Source organism: Phocoena phocoena, chromosome 11 (assembly GCF_963924675.1).
Source record: "Phocoena phocoena chromosome 11, mPhoPho1.1, whole genome shotgun sequence".
Classification (NCBI taxonomy): Eukaryota; Metazoa; Chordata; class Mammalia; order Artiodactyla; family Phocoenidae; genus Phocoena; species Phocoena phocoena.
The window spans coordinates 13,664,884-13,689,494 of NC_089229.1; the positions used below are offsets into that span (position 1 = coordinate 13,664,884).

General features: G+C 45.5%; 1 protein-coding gene and 1 non-coding gene across 4 annotated transcripts in view; both read left to right on the forward strand.

Annotated features, from left to right (window-relative positions):
- LARGE1 (LARGE xylosyl- and glucuronyltransferase 1) overlaps positions 1-24,611 on the forward strand; it is a 438,487-nt gene that overhangs the window by 44,634 nt on the left and 369,242 nt on the right. The window lies entirely within an intron of this gene.
- Positions 18,095-18,232, forward strand: LOC136131658 (small nucleolar RNA SNORA76). Its single transcript, XR_010656390.1, has one exon. It is a non-coding gene; the product is annotated as a small nucleolar RNA SNORA76 (small nucleolar RNA).

Consider the following 24,611-nt stretch of genomic DNA (forward strand, 5'->3'; position numbering starts at 1 on the left):
ATTTGTTTTTCTCTTTCTGACTTATTTTACTCTGTATGAGACTTTAGGTCCATCCACCTCACTACAGATAACTCAGTTTTGTTTCTTTTTATGGCTGAGTAATATTCCATTGTATATATGTGCCACATCTTCTTTATCCATTCCTCTGTCAGTGGACATTTAGGTTGGTTCCATGTCCTGGCTATTGTAAATAGAACTGCAGTGAACATTGTGGTACATGACTCTTTTTGAATTATCGTTTCCTCAGGGTATATGCCCAGGGGTGGGACTGCTGGGTTGTATGGTAGTTCTATTTTTAGATTTTTAAGGAACCTCAATAGTGTTTTCCATAGTGGTTGTATTAATTTACATTCCTACCAGTAGTGTAGGAGCGTTCCCTTTTCACCACACCCTTTCCAGCATTTATTGTTTCTAGATTTTTTGATAATGGCCATTCTGACCAGCATGAGGTGATACCTCATTGTAGTTTTGATTTGCATTTATCTATTAATTAGTGATGTTGAGCATCTTTTCATGTGCCTTTTGTCCATCTGTATGTCTTCCTTGGTGAAATGTCTATTTAGGTCTTCCTCCCATTTTTTAACTGGGTTGTTTGTTTTTTTGATATTGAGCTACATGAGCTATTTGTATATTTTGGAGATTAATCCTTTGTTCTTTCATTTGCAAATATGTTCTCCCATTCTGAGGGTTGTCTTTTTGTCTTGTTTATGGTTTCCTTTGCTGTGTAAAAGCTTTGAAGTTTAAGTCCCATTTGTTTATTTTTGTTTTTATTTCCGTTACTCTAGGAGGTGGGTCAAAAAAGATCTTGCTGTGGTTTATGTCAAAGAGTGTTTTTCCTATGTCTTCCTCTAAAAGTTTTATAGTGTCTGGTCTTACATTTAAGTCTTGAATCCATTTTGAGTTTATTTTTGTGTATGGTGTTAGGTAGTGTTCTAATTTCATTCTTTTACATGGAACTGTCCAGTTTTCCCAGCACCATTTATTGAAGAGACTGTCTTTTCTCCATTGTATCTCCTTGCCTCCTTTGTCATAGATTAGTTGACCATAGGTGCATGGGTTTATATCTGAGCTTTCTAACATGTTCCATTGATCTATATTTCTGTTTTTGTGTCAGTACCATTTTGTATTGATTACTGTAGCTTTGTAGTATAGTCTGAAGTCAGGGAGCCTGATTCCTCCAGCTTGTTTTTCTTTCTCAGGACTGCTTTGGCTATTCGGGGTCTTTTGTGTCTCCATACAAATTTTAAGATTTTTTGTTCTAGTTCTGTGAAAAATGCCATTGGTAGTTTGATAGGGATTGCATTGAATCTGTAGATTGCTTTGGGTAGTTTAGTCATTCTCACAATATTGATTCTTCCAATCCAAGAACATGGTATATTTCTGCATCTGTTTATGTTATCTTTGCTTTCTTTCATCAGTGTTTTATAGTTTTCGGAGTACAAGTCTTTCGCCTCCTTAGGCAGGTTTATTCCTAGGTATTCTATTCTTTTTGTTGCAGTGGTAAATGGGAGTGTTTCCTTAATTTCTCTTTCAGATTTTTCATCATTAGTGTATAGGAATGCAAGAGATTTCTGTGCATTAATTTTGTATCCTGCAACCTTACCAAATTCATTGATTAGTTCTAGTACTTTTCTGGTGGCATCTTTAGGATTTTCTATGTAGAGTATCATGTCATTGGCAAATAGTGATAGTTTTACGTCTTCTTCTCCAATTTGTATTCCTTTTATATCTTTTTCTTCTCTGATTGCCGTGGCTAGGACTTCCAAAACTATGTTGAATAATAGTGGTGAGAGTGGACATCCTTGTCTTGTTCCTGATCCTAGTGGAAATGCTTTCAGTTTTCACCATTGAGAATGATGCTTGCTGTGGGTTTGTCATATATGGCCTTTATTCTGTTGAGGTAGGTTCCCTCTATGCCCATTTTCAGGAAAGCTTTTATCATAAATGGGTGTTGAATTTTGTCAGAAGCTTTTTCTGCATCTGTAGAGATGATCATTTGGTTTTTATTCCTTAATTTGTTAATATGATGTATCACGTTGATTGATTTGCGTATATTGAAGAATCCTTGCATCCCTGGGACAAATCCCACTTGATCATGGTGTATGATCCTTTTAATGTGCTGTTGGATTCTGTTTGCTAGTATTTTGTTGAGGATTTTTGCATCTATGTTCATCAGTGATATTGGTCTATAATTTTCTTTTTTTGTGATATCTTTGTCTGGTTTTGGTATCAGGGTGATGGTGGCTTCATAGAATGAATTTGGGAGTGTTTCCTCCCCTGCAGTTTTTTGGAAGAGTTTGAGAAGGATGGGTGTTACCTCTTCTCTAAATGTTTGATAGGATTCACCTGTGCAGCCATCTGGTCCTGGACTTTTTGTTTGTTGGAAGATTTTTAACTCAATTTCATTACTTGTGATAGGTCTGTTTATATTGTCTAATTCTTCCTGGTTCAGTATTAGAAAGTTGTACCTTTCCAAGAATTTGTCCATTTCTTCGTTCTTGTCCATTTTATTGGCATATAGTTGTTTGTAGTAATCTCTTATAATCCTTTGTATTTCTGCAGTGTCAGTTGTGATTTCTCCTTTTTCATTCTAATTTTATTGATTTGCATTCTCTCCCTTTTTTTCTGGATGAGTCTGGTTAAGGGTTTATCAATTTTGTTTATCTTCTCAAAGAACCTGCTTTTAGTTTTATTGATCTTTGTTATTGTTTTCTTTGTTTCTATTTCATTTATTTCTGCTCTGATCTTTATGATTTCTTTCCTTCTACTTACTTTGGGTTTTCTTTGTTCTTCTTTCTCTAGTTGTTTTAAGTGTAGGGTTAGATTGTTTATTGGAGATTTTTCTTGTTTTTTGAGGTGAGGTTGAATTGCCATAAACTTCCCTCTTAGAACTGCTTTTGCTCTGTCCCATAGGTTTTAGGTCATTGTGTTTTCATTGTCATTTGTTTCTATGTATTTTTAAATTTCTTCTTTGATTTATTCAGTGATCTCTTGGTTATTTAGTAGCACGCTGTTTAACCTCCATGTATTTGTGGTTTTTACAGTTTTTTTTTCCTGTAGTTGATTTTAAATCTCATAGCATTGTGGTCAGAAAAGATGCTTGATACAATTTCAATTTTCTTAAATTTTTTGAGGCTTGATTTGTGACTCAAGATGTGATCTCTCCTGGAGAATGTTCAATGTGCACTTGAGAAGAAAATGTATTCTGCCACTTTTGGGTGGAATGTTCTATAAATATCAATTAGATCTGTCTGGTCTGTTGTGTCATCTGGTCTGTTATGTGTTTATTTTCTGTTTGTATGATCTGTCCATTGGTATAAGTGGGGTGTTAAAGTCCCCTACTATTATTGTGTTACTGTCGATTTCTCCTTTCATGGTTGTTAGCATTTGCCTTATGTATTGAAGTGCTCCTATGTTGGGTGCATAAACATTTATAATTTTTATATCTTTTTCTTGGATTGATCTTTTGATCATTATGTAGTGCCCCTCCGTATCTCTTTTAACAGTATTTTAAAGTGAATTTTATCTGATACGAGTGATGCTACTCCAGTTTTCTTTTGATTTCCATTTGCATGGAATATCTTTTTCCATCCCTTCACTTTCAGTCTATATGTGCCCCTAGGTCTGAAGTGGGTCTCTTGTAGATAGCATATATATGGGTCTTGTTTTTGTATCCATTCAGCCAGTCTGTGTCTTTTGGTTGGGGCATTTAAACCATTTACATTCAAGGTTATTATTGACATATATGTTCCTATTACCATTTTCTTAATTGTTTTGGGTTTGTTTTTGTGGGTCTTTTTCTTCTCTTGTGTTTCCTGCTTAGAGAAGTTTCTTTAGCATTTGTTGTAAAGCTGGTTTGGTGGTGCTGAATTCTCTTAGCTTTTGCTTGTCTGAAAAGCTTTCAACTTCTCCATAGAATCTGAATGAGATCCTTGCTGGGTAGAGTAACCTTGGTGGTACATGTTTGTTTTTCTCTTTCATCACTTTAAGTATGTCCTGCCACTCCCTTCTGGCCTGCAGAGTGTCCACTGAAAAATAAACTGATAACCTTATGGGGATTCCTTTGTATATTAATTTTTGTTTTTCCCTTGCTGCTTTTAATATTCTTTCTTTGAATTTAAATTTAGTTTGATTAATATATGTCTTGGTGTGTTTTTTCTACAGTTTATCCTGTATGGGACTCTGTGTTCTTCCTGAACTTGGGTGACTATTTCCTTTCCCATGTTAGGGAAGTTTTCCACTATAATCTCTTCAAATATTTTCTCAGACCCTTTCTTTTTCTCTTCTTCTGTGACCCCTGTAATTCGAATGTTGGTGCATTTAGTGTTGTACCAGAGGTCTCTGAGATTGTCCTCAATTCTTTTCATTCTTTTTTCTGTATTCTCCTTGGCAGTTATTTCCATCATTTTGTCTTCCAGCTCACTTATTCGTTCTTCTGCCTCCATTATTCTATTATTGATTCCTTCTAGTGTATTTTTCAGTTCAGTTATGGTGTTGTTCATCTCTGTTTGTTCTTTAGTTCTAGTTCTTTGTTAAGCATTTCTTGTATTTTCTCAATCTGTGCTTCCATTCTATTTCCGAGATTCTGGATCATCTTTACTATTGTTACTCAGTTCTTTTTCAGGTCGATTGCCTATTTCCTCTTCATTTATTTGGTATTGTAGGTTTTTACCTTGCTCCTTCATGTGTGACATATTTTTTGGCTGTCTCTTTTTTTTTTAATGAGTGGGATTGTCTTCCCCTTTTAGTGGTTGTTTGGCCTGAGGCTTCCAACACTGGAGTTTGTAGGCTATTGGGTAGAGCTGGGTCTTGGTGCTGAGATGAGGAACTCTGTGAGACCTCACTCCAATGAATATTCCCTGGGGTCTGAGGTTCTCTGTTAGTCCAGTGGTTCCGTCTTGGATCTCCCACCACAGGAGCTTCTGCCTGACCCCAGGCTTATGAATCAAGATTCCGCAAGCTGCATGGGTGGCAAAAAAAAAAAAAAAAAAAAAAAGGAAAAGAACAATAATAAAGTAGAAAATAAAATTAGACTAGGAAACTAACATATGTTAGAAAATAATGTAAAAATAAAAATATAGATGAATCAGCAACCGGAAAGTACATCATTACCACAATAGTAAGAAAGAGGAGGAGGGAAAAGAAAAAAAAAAGTGAGGGGAAAGCCTTGGCTGTGGAGAGTGGGGCGTAAGCAAGGGCGAGGTTTGCGTGGTGGCCGGGGCCAACGCTCAGGACCCACAGGGCTGGAAAATGCTCCTTTCGGGGGAGTGGGGCTTAGGCTCAAGGAACAGCAGGGGCCCATGCGTGGCCTCCACTCCTGTTCTCAGAGGGCAGGGGAACTCACCTGGGAGCCCAGCAGGCTTCCTGGGCTCGAGTGGACGGGGCAGACACCCTCCTCTCTTCCCCTGCTCCTCTGGTCTCGGGTCTGGGAGTGCCCCTCCCGTCTGCCTCTCCTGATCTCCCGGGCCTCAGGGTCGCTGATCTTGTCTGGTCTCCACTTCTCCTCCCCCCTCGGTCTCCCTGCGTCCTACCGGCTCACTCTGGGATTCCTCCCATCTCCTTTTGGGTCAGAGTCCCCCACAAGCTGCCGACAGGTGCCCTAGTTGTGGGGAGACACTAACTCCGTGTCTTCCCACACACCGCCATCTTGACTCCTCCCTCCCTGAGTCTTTTTTTTTGTTTTTTTTTTTTTTGCGGTACGCGGGCCTCTCACTGCTATGGCCTCTCCCGTTGCGGAGCACAGGCTCCGGACGCGCAGGCACAGTGGCCATGGCTCACGGGCCCAGCCGCTCCGCGGCATGTGGGATCTTCCCGGACCAGGGCACGAACCCGTGTCCCCTGCATCGGCAGGCGGACTCTCAGCCACTGCACCACCAGGGAAGCCTGTGCGCCTCTTTTTAAATGACATATATTTCAAAGTATTGCAGGAACCTGGAGCTTAGAAAGAGAAACGCTTTAGAGCTGAGATGGAAGGAATAAAAGAATGATGACAGATAAAAGGATGTCTCAGAGATGGAAATTAATGGTGCAAGGAGTAGGGAGGCCCAGCCCAGGAGGGCTGGAATAGCCTGACTCTGTGGGACAAAGCGACTTCTGAGGAGTATACTTGAAATGAAATTTTAGGACGTGGTTGGTTAAGTGGTTCCATGTATGGTTTTGGTGGCCTTCACCCTTCATGCATTAAGTTTCCTTTTCCATTTGTTGCACCAGAGAGAGAAGTAGGTGCCCGTTGGTTTCTTAAGCACAGTCATTAGTGCTTGGGATGGTTTACAAAAGGAGCATCTGTTGGGTCAGCAGCCTTTTCGGATAACCTGTGGCTGAGAGCACTCCTGCCCCACTGTGGGTACTGGGGTGTCCTGGAGTGGATTTCTTGGTCCTCAAGGGCTCCTCCATGGCTTTTTTGGATTTCTGCAGTGTTGTAATCTGACCCCAAGGAAGTGTACTGAGTAGGTGAGAAGAGAGTCTGGGGATTATCAGTACTGGAAGGAAAAAAGCCCTTCCTCTGTGGTAGCATCTGGGGGCAGATTTACAAAATACTCTGTGAAAGAGGCCCTTGATGGTAAACATTGGTCATGGACTCTTGGAGAGTCAATCAGAGGCACTAATTGGGATGTCTCCCCATAGCTCTAGAGTGTTTCGCCATTGGATGTTACAATAGAATAAATAGGTAAATGGTACACTGTGTGTGATGGGGGGGTGGGTGGATGGATGCATGGATGGATGAGTAAGTGAAAGTGAAGGAAAGAAGAGATCCACCAGCGTGACTCGTAAACAGAAAGAACTTCTGTTCTACTTGGAGAGGCAGAAGATAGCATACATAGCAAAGAGAAGTATCTTCTGTGTATCCATTGGGAATCATTTTGGTACTAGTAGCAGAAAAACCAACTAACAGTGGCTTAAATAAGAGTGTATCTGTCTTGCTGTATAAGATCTTGGAGGGAGGATGTTGTTGCCATCAGTCCTGTGGCTCAATAACCTGGTGCTCTGGGTCGGCATCTCTGCTGGCCTTTTGGTCTCCTCATGTTTCTGCAAGATGGTTGTAGGAACTTCAAGCCTCAGCAAGTACTGAAAGCCATCCCCTCCCCCAAGAGCCACTTTTTAAACATTTACCACACACCCCTACCTATATGTCTTGCATTTGTAGCAAGTAGCACCTAGTAGAGGCTCAATGTGTATCTTTCTGAATGAGTGCACAGGTGTTGTAGCTCCTTGTTAAATCTGAATTTCAGATAAATGTTTAACAATTTTTAGTATATCTCAAATATTGCGTGTGACATGCTTATACTAAAAAAATTTTTTAGTTCATCTGAAATTCAAATCTTACTGGGTGTACTGTATTTTCCTCCTAAATCTGGCAACCCAAGGGCATAGGAGTGACTTTATGGAAATAGATTTGACGATTTGCTTCTATTTCACAAAGTGAGGGCTACCTGTTTGAATCCTTCTTAAGCATGTGGGATGAGGTAGAAATTTGGCATCGATTGTGCAAAGGGTTGAAACAATTTATCTAGAGGGAAACATGAAATTGGAATTAGTAGTTAGTGATGGAGAATTAACTCAAAATTCAATAAATTGTGGATGGTTTGTAACTCCTTAGAGATATTTCTTAGTGTTGGTTTCAGAGCAGTGAAAAGAAGGCCCACTGCCAGCTGGGACCCACAGCATGTCAGTATGGGGTCATTTGCTCAGTGACATCTGTCTGTGATCACAGGAGAGATTTGAGCTGTGTCTGAAAGTAGGGCAACTTTAGCCTGGTGTGTCTGATGCCACTGGAATTGCAGATGGGGGTCTGATTTTCTATCCCTGCCACCTGTTACTGGACGGGGGAGTTTGGGAGAGAGAATTTCGGACCCTAGAACTTGTTTGAAATGCGAATTCTTGGACTCCACTCCAGACCTACTGCCTTGGAGGTGTAGGGCCCTGCGTTCTCACATTTTAGCCAGCCCGCAAGGTGACTCTGATGTCCACTTAAGTTTGAGAGCTCCTGTTTTAGTTGGTGGAGAAGCCATGGAAGAATGTTTGCCTTGCAGTCAGCAAAAGGGCCACTGCAGTTTCAGGGATGGGAGCACAGCTGGCCTGGAGGGACCACTTGTGGACGAGGTAATCGCCCAGGTGTTACCCCGATATCAGGGTACCAACCTGCCCTTAGGAATATTAACTCAAAGAAGCAGGATGGCAAGGGATCTGTGGTGCCTGAGGAGCAGTGGGGAGGGCTCCGGGGATGGTGGAATGGCTCATGTTGACGTGAAGATGTGGGGAAAGACCGGTGGTAAGTAAGTACCGTGGGTTCTAGTCCTGCCCCGGCCAGGACCTTGCTGCCCAGTTGCTTGCTTTTCTCCAGACCTCATTTTCTGATTGTGTAAAATGAGGATTTCAGAGGAACAGCCTAACTCTGATTCTTTTTAGCCCAAGCTTCTCATGCAAAAGACCAAGAGAGCAGAAGACAAGGATTCCCACTAGCTGAGCGTGTCTTTGGGTCCCCCTCCTTGCATCCAGGCCCCTTCCTCTCCATGTTGCCCTCATTTGGTCTACCCCACTTGCACAAGAGTTCTTCTGGCAGCGTGCCTCCTGAGGACATGAGTTGGGGACTGCCTGTGACTTGAATTCCAGAGGATGACCTGGAGTGAGCCGGGGGGCCTTGGTGGACTTCAGAGCTGAGTTGACATTCCTAAACTGTGGGGTGGACAGGGGGAATGCTGGATGAGCAGACTAACCTGCTGGGCCTCACTTTTTCCATCTGAGTAAAGGGCTGAGGATCCCAGACTCAGCAGGGCGTGTGGTGATGAAATGAGGTGAGGCCTTGAGTGACCAGTTCTCTCCCACCCCTCCTGCCACTCCTGATAGGATCATCCCAAAGACCCCTCACTCATGCCGCCTCTGCATCTTCAGAGGCCGCTGCTCAGTACACATGAGGTCGCCATCCTGCAACCTTCCGTAATCTGAGGTGGCTTACGTTGGAATTCAGGGCGCCCAGGAGGCCAGAGCGAGGTTTGAGTGGGTCAGATTGCTGTGTGCTGTTGGTTGGTCTGGGAGGGGCCGGTGATGGGCCTACGTGAGGACAAGTTGGGTGGCAGTATGGGATGATGTCATGGTCCATTTTACCTGGACACTGCAGATTTTTTCAGGTTTCTTGTCTTTGGTTTGTTACTCAGACACATTTGTATTACACTTATCAGTTGAGCATTTATATGTTCAAAACAGTTATTACTTGTCTGTGTCTCCAGTGTGGTGTCTTTTGTCTCAATTTTGACTTTGTCCGTTTGATCCTATGAAGTAGGTATAATTCTTTCCCCCGGTTTACAGATGAGGCCACAGGCTTAGTGTGAGGGAAGGGGGTATTCCCAAGGGTGCACAGGCAAAGAAACCAAGATTTGAGCTAGTTTGTCTGATTCCAGAGCAGACACTTCCATTTTTCCAGGCAAAGATCAACCTTTTCATTTCTTTGGAGTTATGTGATCATGTGATAGCATAGGGAGACAGACCATTTCTGTCCTGCCAGTCACTGTATACCCTTGCAGCTGTCTTAGCCAGCTTAGTAGAAAAGCAGGAGGCCGTCCTCAGTTGCCTGGACCAGTTTGCAAGATGGTCCAGTTCATCATTATTGACTGGTGGGGGCTGATTTTTAATGCTGTCAAAGAATAAACAGATACTGGGGTTTACCATTTCTAACTTAAGAAATTTATACCTGGGAGGGGAGGAAGCCCAAAACAAAACGACCAACTAGATAATTAAGGAGCTGTCAGATTAAATAGAGCGTCAACCTGGTTCGCTGTGTCCAGCTGCGTGTGTGCTGGCTGGTGTGTTTAAAAATAAACCAGCAATAACTACAGTAATGAGTGAACCCCAGACTGTAACTGATGTGCTTCCAAAAGCCAGAGGTGGTGCGATGCATTTATATACTAGTGGCATAGCCAAGGTGGGAGGTTCTTAGTGAAAGGCTGTCTGGGGATACATTTTAATGGGATTCCAGGAGGAAGTGGAGATAGCCCTCTCGTTTTTGTTTATCCAATTCGGGGGAGGCAGGGGGAGCTGGAAATTTTTTAAAAACCTACTCCATCCATTTCTTTAATGATCATCTGAACAGCTAAACCTTCTGGGACTATTATGTATAATTGTTCTCTAAGCTGTATCCATTTTCCCTGCTCTGCAGATATATCTATTTCCCCTCCTCCTCTTTAAATAAAACTGATTAACGATAAGAAATTGATATGAAATGAAGCTCCGAGCTTCTTAGCAGTTCTCAGCCCCCAAGTGATGTGACGTTGCCCTCAAGATGGAGAGGGGAGTTTTGGAGGACAAACAAAAACAAATTAGCCACGGGGATGGGCAGCTTAGATGGCTGTAAATGCGTAGTTGTCATTGTCACCCTCACCAAATAACACACCTCTGTGAGTACAGCTGCCACGTGAGGCAAATTCCTGAAGGCACTGGAGTCTGTGCCATAGGAACATAAGTTAAACTTGACTGTGGTTGAGGCTGCTGAGGGATGTTGGGGGCCGAGGTTACTGGCTCTTCTTCCCCCTGTTAATGCCTCTACTCCCCTTTTTTTTTGTTGTTGTTGTTTGTTTTGTTTTTAAAGACTAGTATGTTACTAGCTTTTGTCGCTGGCCTCAGTAGGTTGCATGATACCCATATGTGTGTACACACACACACACACACACACATATTCTCCCTCTCTCCATCCTTCTCTCCCTTCATTCTTCTCTCCCTCCATCCCTCTTTCCATCCCTCCGTCCCTCTCTCCATCCCTCCATCCCTCTCTCTGCCCCTCCATTCTTCCACTCCCCTCTCCATCCCTCTCTCTGCCCCTCCATTCTTCCACTCCCCTCTCCATCCCTCTTTCCATCCCTCCATCCCTCTCTTTCTCAACTACTGTGACTCTACCCAGCCTTGGTTTCCTCCAATTATCCACCTGTTCATTGCTATGCCTTGGCCATCTTTGGAGCCAAGTTGAGATTTCCTGATATTTTTCCATCCATGATGGAGTAGAGGGTGTGGCTCACCTAGTTGCCCAGCGGACTGTCATTCTGCAGTGCCTCATAGCCAGTGGGTCCCTGGCCTCCGTGAACACTTCCCTTGAAGGCCTCAGGTCCCATGGACCATCTGATCCTGCCTCTGCCTCGAGACTGCTTGGATGCTCGGGGAAGGACCATTTCTCCAACTGAGGCTGACATCCTTACTGGTCCACGGCTGTTCATGTCCAGCGTTAGGCCTGGCATCCAGGTTCCTAGCTTCCCTATGAAGGTAGCATCCTCCATCTTGTTCTTCACCCCACAGGCTGTTGAATGGGGTACAGGAGTGATTAAAGCTTTGTAGAGGCGAACTACCTGGGGTTGAATCTTGGCATTAGCTTCTACTGGTTGGATGATTGGGACAAGTTACTCTGCTTCCCTGGACCTCAATTTCCTCGTCTGTAAAATGGCACACCACTAAATATGCAGCAAGCATGAGCTCTTGTCTTTATTTTGTGAAACCTGGAAGAAGCAACTTTTATTTAAACCCCACATTTCTGCTCGCTTTCCCCTACTCTGTGCTCTTTTCTCTCTGTCTGCTCTCAGGGGTGTTTCTGCTCATATCATTTGGCTGGAGGTGGCACGAATTTCTTTCTGAACAGCACCGACCGTGTGAATTAGTCTACTGTGGGCGGCTTACCTCCCTTCTCTACAGTAAGATGATCAATGCCATTCCTGGTTTCCAGAGCCTTCTTCAGACTTTTATTCCATTTGGTGTTTTAGGACGCATTTAAATGCAAGTATGAAGAATTGGGATTGAGGCTGGGTAGTAGCAGAGTATTGTAATACAGAGGTTAGAACCCTTGAAAGAGATCAATCCAGTCTGCTCTTGGAGTCTCCGTTTCATACTCTCTCGCTGCAGCTACAATTTGTCCTTCCGTCCCTCTGTCCTTCCATCCCTCCGTCCCTCAGCTCCGGCAGTTGACAAACTTGGTAGCCCCAAGGCCACACTTTGCCCTTGCACCTCAGCACAGACTCATTTCTCTCTTCTGTCTTGTTTCCACGTGTTCACCTTGCAAAACTGCCACCGCTCTGGGGAATTAAGTTGGAGTCAGGTGTTTCTCATCCCGTTACCTCTCCTACAATGCCCGGCACGCTCATGCCTTCTCTGTGCCTAGCAGGGTGCCTCGTACACAGTACGGGCTTAGTAAATGATGAATGAATGACGTTCTAAAGCAAGGGTTTGGAACAGTTTGTTATCAGTGCTCTTTTCCAGTTCTGTGATTTGTTGCTTTGGAAATGTCTAAAAACTATAACTGGTCTTTTGAGAAGAAAACCGCACAATATTTATATTCTACTCTCATACCCCACTGTTGGGGCAATGACCTGTTGAAATGTGTCCCTGGCTTTCAAGAACTTGGCTCTCTTCTCTGAACCTCTCTACTAGGTTTTCACCCCATACCACCCTTCCTTTATTGTAATTTACTATGTATGTTTTTATTTGGTGTTTGGATTGTGGTCTCCCTTTCCTGTGGCCTATGCCTAAGCCTGTCTTTTCCACCAAACAACAGCAATGCCTCACACATAACACACACTCAATAGATAAATAAGTGTCCCCTCCCAATTCCAAAAAAGAAAAAAGCTTTGCTCTCTCTTTCTGTAGTGTATGAGACCTCCTCAGTGCCCTCGAATCTTCATGCCCGCCGCTGGGGCCACCTTCCTTGATCCATTCTACTCCAGTCAGAGCAGTGCAGTCGGAATGCTGTTAATTCCTCAGAAACCACTTGCATCGTTTTGTTCCTCTGCTCAGGAGAATTGAATGGGTTTCTGGTGCCCATTGTGTCTGGTCTTAAACGCCTCAGTTGAAAGGACCATTCATGGTCCCCCAGGAACCCCCTGCGCTCTGTAGTTGTCAGCGCCACCTTCCTTCTCCAGGTAGCCCCACCTCCGTTTTGTCCCTTTTCCCATGACACGTAGTATGGCTTCTGCGTCTTTAATTTAAACCATTGTTCTTCCTAACTTGCTGAGTACCCTGGTCAAACCATGTCCATGGTCATCCGTTAGACCCAGATCTAGCCATTTCCTAGGGTCAAGGCCAGGATTTCCAGTTTTGGTTTCCCACGTAATTCTTTGATTCACTGACTCCTTAAAAACTAAACGCGTTTTGATATAATTTGCATTATATTATTCTGCATTCTCGAATATGTTTTACCTCCTTGAATTACTTGTAAATGCCTTGCTTTCATGAGCTATCGTCTTCCGCTTCTTTGGAAACCGCCCATGGTAACTCTTTGCTTATAGAGTTACTCAGACAGACACTTGTTGAACGACGATTGCATTTTCCAAATAGGAGCACAGACCCCAGGGATAGTGGAGTTAGATAATGACTGTGAAATTTTCCTCCTTTTTTCCACCTCGTAAGAGTCCGGCAAGAGAAGAAGGAACATCACGTTAGCGTTGTGATTAATTCTAAGGGGAAAGTTTAATTGGTCCCAGGGCTCTCTGTCAATGCTGTACCTGGGCAAGGGACGTTATCCTCAAGGGCATTTCCGTTTCCGTTGGTGATGCTGCGCTGACCTGCTGGCTGGGTCAAGGGAGATACACTGTATGAAGGAAAGGTACTGATTTGGGTCTGATACAGTCTTCAGCCGTCAAGCAGCAATCCCAGTGTCGCCTCCTGCAGCAGAATCATGGAATTTAAAACTGGGAGGGGTCTTTTGAGGTCGCCTTGACTACTCCAGCCATGCATACATACATTCATGTATCCAACAGATATTTATCAGCTGACTACTCCATGCAAGGTTTTCCACTAGGCACCGTTAAGAGGCTGTTAGGAAGCGTGAAAGCCACTTTGGAGAACAGGCATCAATCAAGTTGGGGGGTCCTGAGGGTTGTCCTGATTCTACCATTGAATGGCCTGCAATGAAGGTTTTTGAAAATCGATGCATTGCAGTGGAGAATGTGTAGCGCTACCCAATCATGGTGTCTGGACAACCCTGAATAGAGGAGAATGAGTTATGATGATAGACAGTTACTGGCTCAACAAAGAGCAGTTTTAATCTGAGTAGTCTTGGCGTGTTCGATGCAATTAACTACTGGGGGTAAGATTATCTAGACCCTGGGTGCAAGTCCCAGTGTCACGCTTTTTAGATCTGTGACTCTCTGGTAAGCTGTTTGAGCAACCTGAGCACTGGTCAGAGGCAGCTCTTTCGGAGCAAAAGGATCATGTTTTTAGGCTCTAGGAAATATGGGGTTGAATCCTAGGTCTGCCACAACTGAGTGGTATGTCTTTTGAGAAGTCATTTACTTCCTATGCCTCGTGTCCCTCAGTGGTATAAAGATGGTAATGATTTTGATGGGTTGACTTGTCCCCCTCAACATTCTTATGTTGAAATCCTAACCCTCAGTATCTCAGAATGTGACTATGTTTGGAGATGGGACCTTGAAAGAGGTAATTAAGGTAAAATACGGTCACGTCCAGTATGACTGTTGTCCAGTATGGACAGTATGACTGTCCTGATCCAGTATGACCGTTGTCTTTATAAGAAGGGGAGATTGGGACACAGAGGAAGAAAGGAATATGTGAAGATACAGGGAGAAGATGGCTGTCTGCAAGCCAAGGAGAGAGGCCTCAGGAGAAACCAACCCTGCCAACACCTTGTTCTGGGACTTTCAGCCTCCAGAACTGTGAGAAAGTAAATTTCCCTCACTTAAGACACTCTGTGGTCCTTGGTTATGGCAGCCCTAGAAACCTACTCCAATGTGACAGTCACCTGAAGAGGTACAGTGACTCAGGAGACATGTTGTCATATGATGTCTAGGTTAAGGTGTGTGGCACAGGGCAGGCATCCTGGCAAAGCCAAGTAAAACAGGTCCAGGCTGGCATCTCCATCCAGGTCTCTGTGGACACATTCACTACCACTGCCACCTTCTGTGGCACCCTTTCTGGTGGGTAGACTCAGGGTCTGGAGTACCGTCATGTTAACTAGATTCCTTTATAAATGCCAGCTCCTCTGAGCACCAGCAGCTTCTCTTCAGTCTGTGCAGCCTGGTCACATGGCAGTGCTAGGCTCCACTGAAAGCACTTTTTCTCCTCCAGGCCATGCGGTGGTTGAGTCCTGAGCTATCCATCCTGGGAAATGGTCAAAGAGCTTTTTCCTAAGGGTCCTACAAGGTGGTATTTGGGGTTGCATCGCTCTCAGCCCTTCAGGCTTCGTCAGCCTGCTCGAGTGTCTCTACCTCTGAAAAACCTTGGCTTGGCCCAGCTGGCACATGTGCCCAAATGTCCATTTGACGGGTCTCTGCTTGGAGATTCTGCAGACATTTTCAGAGCCGAGAACACATTGGTTCCCTCATTTTTTATCTCTCTGGCTTTCTCAGATGTGCTCGCTGTTGTTGATTTTCATGGGGGTACTTGCCCAAGGCCTGCACAGTACTACTAAAATCACAAGAGTGACATCAGCCACTTGGGTGTGTGGGTAGCCAGTGGGAGTCAGCTCCATCTGGAAACTAAAAAGAGAAACACAATCCTCTTCTTCTTTTCCTTCCCCCGGACTTTTCTGTATCTTTGCAGGTAGACAGGGCCAAGTAGGGAATTTACAAATTGACACTTTTTTTTTTCCCCCAAGCAGCTTGATGTTTTTAAAAAAAGTTCCTTTGATTCCAAAGAACTGGGAGCAGGGAGTAAGTTTGGCCGGGAAGCCAGAGCAATTGGAGAGAGGTGGTGGTGGAGGGTTGCTGATGCATATGTGCCTGGAGTCCTGTGTGCTTGGAAAACCTCGGTTGTACACTGCAAATGTAGCTGTAAACCCCAGCAAGAGGAACCTGATAACCATTTCCAGCTGTTAACACCTGGAGACTTCCAAAGTTATTATGAAAAGAGCATCTCTGGCAAGCCAAACTTTATGAATTTTGTTATTTTAGGTCAAATGCTGTTCCTACTCATCTGGGCATTCCGTGTATTTTACTGATGGACACGCAGTAAAACCATCAGGCTGCTGGTGCCAGAGGGCATGGGAGGTGTCCCCTTAGCAATTGGCAGGAGGACGACAAAGATAAAGGCACATCCCACTCATATCAGGGTAGTAAGGGAGGCGAGTGGCTTTTCCCCTTCTTCCCATTTCTTTATTAGTCATAACATTATTCCGCTGGAATTGGTCTCTGTGTGCCAACTCTGGATCTCCTGGAGATGACTGAATTCTTACTTGATGATGGAGGTAATGATTTCTTTTTCGGTCTGCTTTCAACCTGCAGTGTTACCAGGATGTGAACTGGTGTAGGATCATGAAGACTCTGTGGTGGTAGCTGCCTTAGGGCAGACAAAGGCCAATGCATGGGTTTATACCTGTGCATTTTGAGAACAAGAACTTCTAATGATAGGTTAGTTGTGCAAATTCAAATGATCTTGGACCCAGGCATCTTGTCTTGATTTGCTGAATCCTTTCTTTAAAGCTATTGAGTCATTCTTTGCTAAGAATCTCCCCCACTCCCTCCACAGGGGAGTCCAAAATTACATCACGTTGTTTATTAATTGTATTAGTGTTCTTGAGCCCAAGACTTACTTGCTCCAGGTCACGCAGTGGGTTGCTGGCAGAGCTGGGACTTGAACCTGTGACTTCCTTCCCAGCCTGATGCTGTTCCCTTTGTACAGAGCTACTTTTGCCACTTTCTAGGAGTCCTCATCTTTCTACTCCTGCCTCTGCACTGCAGAGGGTGCCCTGAGAGGGAGCCTTCCTGGGCTCTGATGAGAGGGTCTGTCTTAGCCATTGGAGGCCTGTGTCGGGATGTGGGCCGGTCCTTGTGATTCTCCTTTGCTATAATGGGAAGCAGCCCTCAGAAGAGAAAGACTTGCATTTGTATGCAGCCAGTCGGATGGCGTTGAAATAAACGCAGCACAGATCAAACTACACACAGCCAGCATGTCGCGGGGAAGAGGAACCGAAATGGAATGCTGATTTTTCTCACCACCTTCTTTAGAAACTTTCTTCCTCGCCACCCACCGGATGATGCCGGCTGTTGGGGCAGTCTAGCATTGAGATGAAACGCTTAGGTTTGGGAGACTGCCCTGTGTTCAGATCCATTTATCGATGGATGTATTTCCCATTTATAGTCTGTGGGACCCTTAAGGGAAGTCACTTTTCTGAGCTTCAATCCTTTCGTCTATAAACTGGGCCTCTTAACGTCTTGCTTATAGATTTTAAGAGTTAAAATAATAGATGAACATAAAGTGCTTTGCACAATGCCTCGAACACATTAGCATTCAGGAACGGGTCGGTGCTATTCTCATCAGCGGCAGCAGCATTGTTTCGACTGCCTCGTTGACTTGGATGGATGTAGGAGTGTACGTAATAAAGTACCCAGTCTAGAACCTGGCCTCTGGTTATCGTTAATAAATGAAAGCTGTTGTAGTCGTGTGGGAAAGCTCAAAGATCTGAGTAATACAGCAGATACCACAGAACTGGAGGAACCTGGGACTTAGATTCTTCTCCCAGCCCCGTCTCAAAAGAACTATACTGCCCTGGGCCAGTTGTTTTGTTTTATGGCCTCACATTCTGCATCAGTTGCATGGGGGTAACTGAGCTCTGTGGGATACTGAAAAGAGAACAGAAGTGAGGTGCCTAGCTCGGTGCTGGAATAAAGCCAGGGCTCCATCAACGGCCGTCGAATCTGAATTGCTGGTCCCATCAGCATCGCTCTTTCTGGAGAATAACTGTTGGTTCATCCCAAGAACTATAAATCGTGCTTAGCCTTTAACTCAGTGATTCTATTTTTAGGAATGTACTGTTCTCACATACAGATTCTAAAGGAAAAGGTGGAGCTGGGTAGAGTGGAGCCTGTCAGAGGGCTTCACAGCAGCGCTGTTTACAGCAGCTCAAATTGAAGACTCCACACGTATCCAGCGTTGTCAGGCATCTTGGGTGTTTTAATACCACAGAGCCCTCTGGGGCTGTGGGAAATGTCAGCTGCCTGGAAAGCGGACGTGGCTTTCAGTTTGTGGGGTGTCCCATTTGGGAGGGAGTTGAGCGGTGGTGGGAAGGCAGTGACCCTCTATTTTAACTGAGGTCCAGGGAGGGCTGGCGGTGTTTGAAATCATTCCATTGAGCACCATTCCCTGTGGGTCCCCTGCTTTGGCCACAGCCAAGGCACTGCCTTGGAACCTCTGCAGGGCCTGTCCCGTGGCCTCAGGGGTCAGGAGGCAGTGCCAGAGCAAATCCAGCTTGTTCAGATACGGGGCTGCTTAGATGCCACCTAGGTGATTCCTTTGGCAACAAGTGACATTCGGCAGAGGGCACGGCTGACAGAGGCCTTGAAGAGGCGGGTGTTGCAGGGAGGATGTGATGCACAGAGAGGGTAGGAGGGCAGGGAGCCTGGGAGTGGCTGCAGTTGTATGTGTAAAGCCCGTTCTGTGTGCAGACCCTGGGCAGAGGCTTGTGGGTGCAGGACAGAGGGATGGTCTCCTCTGCCTGGGTTCTCTGATGGGCCTTGTGCTGGGGGAATGGGGCTTGGTCACACGAGACTCGGGGATCCCCCAGTGGCACCGAGAGTGTGCCCAGAGGGTAACGATCGTACATCCTCAGAGAACCAGCGAGGCACAGTGTTCACAAAGCTTTTGGCCCCGAGTGAGCACTCAGCGTGTCAGTTGCCTTCCCACTTCCTAGAGGGTGGGGGTCGGCGCGTGGTTATTTCAGCACGTGGCCTTTTTAGACATATTACAGTAATCATCTGGTCAGAATTTCGGGGAAAGCTCCCAATTTCCGGTGCCGTCCGGCTGTCCACTGATGCGTACTCATCCCTGATTGCAGCTCTTCAAATATAGGTATGCGTCTTTGGAAACATTTGAATGGCATTGGGGGCGGGGGGGCTGCAAATCGTTGCATCTACCAGCTGGTTATTCCTTCTTTTCATAAAGTCATTACAGCCTATGATAAAAGAAATGAGAGTCAATAAAATGGGGAATTAGGCACGTGGTAATTGCTAAGATTTAAGACCTAAAAGTTGGGCAATTCAGTGCTTTAGCGATCTTATTCTGTCATCCCTCCGCTTGATGTCCTTTAGCCAGCAGCTCCATATTGAGGATAATTCAGCCTGGTACACAGATCCTTTTGTGATTTGGCCCGTGGCTTTGCCTCCTCAGCTGGTTTCCTCTTTCTGACATTTTTCTTTAACATTCCTGAAGGTGTACCTCAAACAGTGTATGTGTATAAATTTCCTGTGGCTGCTGTAACAGATTACCACAAATTTAGCCCCTTAAATTAATACAGATTTATTCTTGTATACTTCTAGAGGTCAGAAGCCCAGCATCAGTCTCTCTGGGCTAATGTCAAGGTGTTGGCAGGGCTGCATTCCTAGGCTTGTGGCCCCTCCCTCCATCTATGAAGCGCATGTCTCCAATCTCTGCTTCTGTTTTCACAATGACTTTATCTCCGGTGCCAGCTCTTCCTGCATCTCTCTTGTAAGGATTTTGTGATTGTGTCAGGTCCGGTCAGATAATCCCGGATGATCTCCCCATGTCACGATCTTCAATCGTACCTACAAAGTCTTTTTTGCCTTATAATGTAACATTCGCAAATTCCAAGAATGAGCACTTGGGCATCTTTGGGAACTATTATTCAGCCTACCCTCATGTGTCTTTGTATCTTGTGTTCTTGCTGCCTCCGATGCCTTTTCCTGCCTTGTTTGCCAGGCTAACTCCTGTTCAGAACCCAGCCTCAGGGTCTTCTCTGTAAGAATTCCTTGGACCTCCTTCCTTTCCAGTCCCATTGATCTGGTAATGTGCCTCTCCTCCTTGCCTACCTAACATCTCGCACCTGTACCCTTAGTAGCATTATCACACACCATACAGTTGTCAGTTTGTCTGTCTGTCCCAGTCGTCCTTGCAGACAGGGACTGCGTTGTAACCACCTTCTTATTCCTACCACATAGACCCATGGCTGCACTTCGTAGGCACTGGTTGATGGGTGTTCAGGGGACCAGGGCAGGAGCACACCTCCTACCTTGAAGACATTGCCAAGGAGAAGCCCTTTGTCCTGATTTCCATGCAGCCTTGTGGGCCTGGGATTGCATTTCCTCCTGGGACCTGAGTCCTTTGGGCTTCAGCATGTCCAGGTCCCATGTTTTCCTGTCCCTTCTGCTGTCTAATTCCCTTTGTTGGACTGCAGGAGATCAGCCTAACAAAGTGAGAGCAAAGAGACAATTTCCAATTCACACGTATATTGCTTTGCTCTTCTGTTTCTTGGTGAGGCTCTGAGGACAGGGGTGGCTGCAGAAAATGTTCTTTCATCTAAATGATGTCCCTGTGGGGAGCTGGATTTGGACTTTTTGCTGGGCTGTGGAGAAGAGTGGGTATGGTAGACTCATGAGCCCAGGAACAATGAAGACACAGAAGTCAATGCAGAAACTGCAAGTTCGATTCAGTCAACATTTATTGAGAACACACCGTGTGCCTGCTCCCATGCTAGGGCTTGGCGTCCAGAATCAATGTCTAGCATTTATTAAGTAGTTATTACGTGCCAAACATTGGTCCTAGTTCTTTCATTCTATCACATCCTTGACTTGATAGAACTGCCCTGGGAAATATAGGCCCCATGATTATCTGAGTTTTACAGATGAAGAAACTGAGGCAGAGACAAGTTGCCTTAAATGTTTTCAGTCGTGCTCCAGTAAGTGGCATGGGCTCCAGAGCCCACTGCTGTACCACCTTGCCGATGGAGAAGACTCAGTCTCTCTCCCCAAAATACTCATGGTCTGGAGGTGGCATCTGAACTGATAGCACACTGAAGGGCGAGTGGATCCACGGGTGGTCAGGGGCTTCAGAGGGCATCCCAGGCAGAAGCAGTTAAATAAAACAAAAGCAGGGAAGTGTGAAGGTGATTATTTTGTCCAGGGAAGGGTGAGTAGCAATACAGGATGGTATCGGTGGCTTTTAGAGTTGTAGGAAAGATTGACAAAGAACGAGAGACCTGGAGGGACAGGAGGGTGTAGCCAGAGAACGCATTTCCCAATCTGTGGTCTGGAGGTGAGCAGCTGTAGGTGAAGATGGCGACAGTAATGTCTCTCAAAGTGTGATGGGCATACACATTTCCTGGGATTTTGTTAAAACGCAGACTCTGATTCATAAGCCTGGGGTGAGCTGGTGAGTCTTCCTTTGTGACGAGCTCCCAGGTGATGCTGATGTAGTCGGTACCTGGGTCATACTTTGAGCAGCGAGGTGTAGGGTGGATGAAGGTGCTACAGGGAGTGTGGGTGAAGGTGCTTGGAAATGATGCCCTTATTTTGCCGTCAGGCTAGAGGGTTGGGCGGGTCTGTGATAATGTTCTCAAGAAGAATGGCAGTAGGTGGAGAGGAAGATGGGGGGGGGGGCAGAGCTATTCCGCAAGAGGAGGAAGAACCTGGAGTTTTGCAGGTTCATAGGAGGCCGTTGGAAAGAGAGTGGTGCACCAGTGACAGTTAGGCTCGATGGCTTGACGGCAGGTTCCCTGTAACAGTGGTTTCACCAGAGGGAAGCTAATTTTTCTGTCACATCCGAGAAGTCAGGGTGTTGGCAGTGCAGCGTGGTGCGGTAGTTTAACAGTTTCGCTAGATCCCAGGATACTATCTTGCAATTCTCCCATCCTCAGCTGTGCGCCAGAGCACCTCAGTGTCCATCGTGGCTCTTGGGTGTCAACATCCTTGTAGGCCAGCAGCCAAGAAGAAGCAGGGAGAAGGCCAGGACGGGCGCACATCTCAGAGGGCAAACTGCCTCTGGGTGGCCTTCCTGAAGTCCCACAGCCATGCTCAGCTGCCCTAGAGGCTGTTGGGTATACAGTCTTTTCTCTGGCTGCTTCACTCCCCTGAATGGAAGCCAGGTTCTCTTCCTAAGCAGACAAGGGAGAGTGGCTCTGGGCTGGCAACTTGGCCGGCCTTGCCGCAAGTGGAATCCATGGTGAGCATGTAAAGGTGGGGTGGGGGGAGTGGATGTCAAATTAATCAGATTTCAGAGCACACCTGAGTGATGGCCCCCTATGCTCATGGGGCTCTGAATGTTCTCTCGCCCTCTGCTTGTCCTCGTTCCTTAGTGCATCTCTCTCCTCTACCATAGAAAACCTATCCAAAACCTTCTTACCCTACATTGCCACCTCCTCTGAGAAGTCCACCCGGACTCTTGAATCAGAATCTGTCCTCCATCCCCTGAATGGAGTGTGGTCTTGGCACCTCCATCAGCCTTCATTTCATTCCATTTTATATTTTATTTAGTCATTTGTACACGTACCTCTTCAGATTTCGAGGCAGCATCTGTCCCCCAACACGGTGCCTGGCATAGGATGAATTCCCAGGACATTTTTTTTTTTTTTTTCTGCGGTACACGGGCCTCTCACTGTTGTGGCCTCTCCCGTTGCGGAGCACAGGCTCCGGACGCGCAGGCTCAGTGGCCATGGCTCACGGGCCCAGCCGCTCTGCGGCGTGTGGGATCTTCCCGGACAGGGGCACGAACCCGTGTCCCCTGCATCGGCAGGCGGACTCTCAACCACTGCGCCACCAGGGAAGCCCTCCCAGGACATTTTAGTTAAACTTCAGTGAGTAGTTACACTTGAGTGATCAAGCTGCTGGCGTATGGTGCTGGGTGATTTTCCTGAAATAGGGCTTCTCAGACTCTAGACTCCATCAGAATCAGCTGGAGGGCTGGTTCTAACAACTCCCCCTTCCCCCAGTTTCTGATTTAGGAGACTTGGGGGGCCCTAAGGCTGTGCATTTCTAAGAAGTTTCCAGATGATACTGATACTGATGGCCCCAGGACAGCCCTTCAAGAGATCATTGTCCTTGAGAAACACCCAGATTTGTTTCTTTCCCCCCCCCGGAAAACGTGCGATGTAAATTAGGCCTGAAAATAGACATGGGAATTCAATACAGGAATATTAAGTCAATGGATGAACTAGTAGAGAAATATCTGAGGTCAAGAGTGCATTAGAGTTTTGTTTCAATTTTTTTCTCAAACAAATCTCCTATATCACCTAATCTTAGATGCTGCCAATTGTAAGACACACCATTATTTTATATAAAGCCAAGAAACTTAAAAAGGCTTTTAATTAAGCTGTGACACAATGCTTTCTCATCCTTTTGAATCTTTTATACTTATTGTTTTTTATTTTTTTAACATCTTTATTGGAGTATAATTGCTTTACAATGGAGTGTCAGTTTCTGCTTTATAACAAAGTGAATCAGCTATACATATATTCCCGTACTTATTGAAAGAGCCCTTTTAGACCTAGTTAGGTGGGTTTTATCATATTTTACTGCTATGCCTACATATGAAGGAAAATATGGGCAAGCATGTTGGTTCAGGTTTTTTTTTAAATTAATTAATTTATTTTTGGCTGCATTGCTGTCCACAGGCTTTCTCTAGTTGCGGCGAGCAGGGGCTACTCTTCATTGCGGTGCGCGGGCTTCTCATTGCGGTGGCTTCTCTTGTTGCGGAGCACAGGCTCTAGGCACGTGGGCTTCAGTAGTTGTGGCATGTGGGCTCAGTAGTTGTGGCTCGCGGGCTCTAGAGCGCAGGCTCAGTAGTTGTGGCACAGGGGCTCAGTTGCTCCGTGGCATGTGGGATCTTCCCCGATCAGGGCTCGAACCCGTGTCCCCTGCATTGGCAGGTGGATTCTTAACCACTGCACCACCAGGGAAGTCCCAGTTCAGGTATTCTTAAAGCTTCTTCGCATTGAGCCTCACTCTTTGGAATCCCTTCTCTACAGTGTCATTGCCGTCTGTGTTTTCTCTATTGTACTGTCCTCCATGTCATTGTGAGCATCAGATCGCTTGTAAGAATCCTGAGAAAGCATTTGTACCCACTTTGCAGTGCTGTGGAGCTAGCTTACTCCTGGCTCCTCTTTTGGGAATGTTGTGGACCCACTGGACCCTCCACCTGCCTCTTCCCACAACCATGTGGGGCATAGGGGTTAAAAAGTGACCCCCCCGCCCCGACCACTGTCTCCAGGATTTTCATGGAAGCCACTGACACCTGTTGTGAATGTGCTAGCGGTGCAGCTGTGTTACCACTGCTGTATGCTCTCTAGTTATTGCTGGAGGCTACTTGATTTCAGAGATGTTAGAATGTGAAGAACAGTTTGTCCTAGAATTAGTACGTTTTTAAAATATCCACCACGTGCTGGGCACATGTTTCACTGTCATGGCTTTTTGTATAATCCATCTCAGTTAATATTTACGACCGTTGTCAGAGGTCAGCGTTGTGACCTCAGGTTTAGAGATGAGGGCCTTGGGTCCCCATTAAACGTGCCGACAGGTGGCATGCGTTCACTCTTCAGGTTTATTGAGCTCCTACTATGTGCCCGTCACCATTCCATATACTGGGAATACTGAAGTGGAAAATAGGTACAGTCGGCCATCCGTATCTGCAGGTTTCACATCCATGGATTCAACCAACCATAGATCAAAAACACTCTGGGGAAAAAAATTCCAGAAAATTTCAAAAAGCAACACTTGAATTTGCCGCACATCAACAGTTGTTTACACAGCATTTACGTTGTATTAGGCGACATAAGTAATCTAGAAGTGACGTAAACTACACAGGGGTGTGGGTTAAATACGATGCCATTTTATATAAGGGACTTGACATTTTGTCATTCACGGGGGGGGTCCCGGAACCAGTCCCCCACAGATATCAAGGGATGG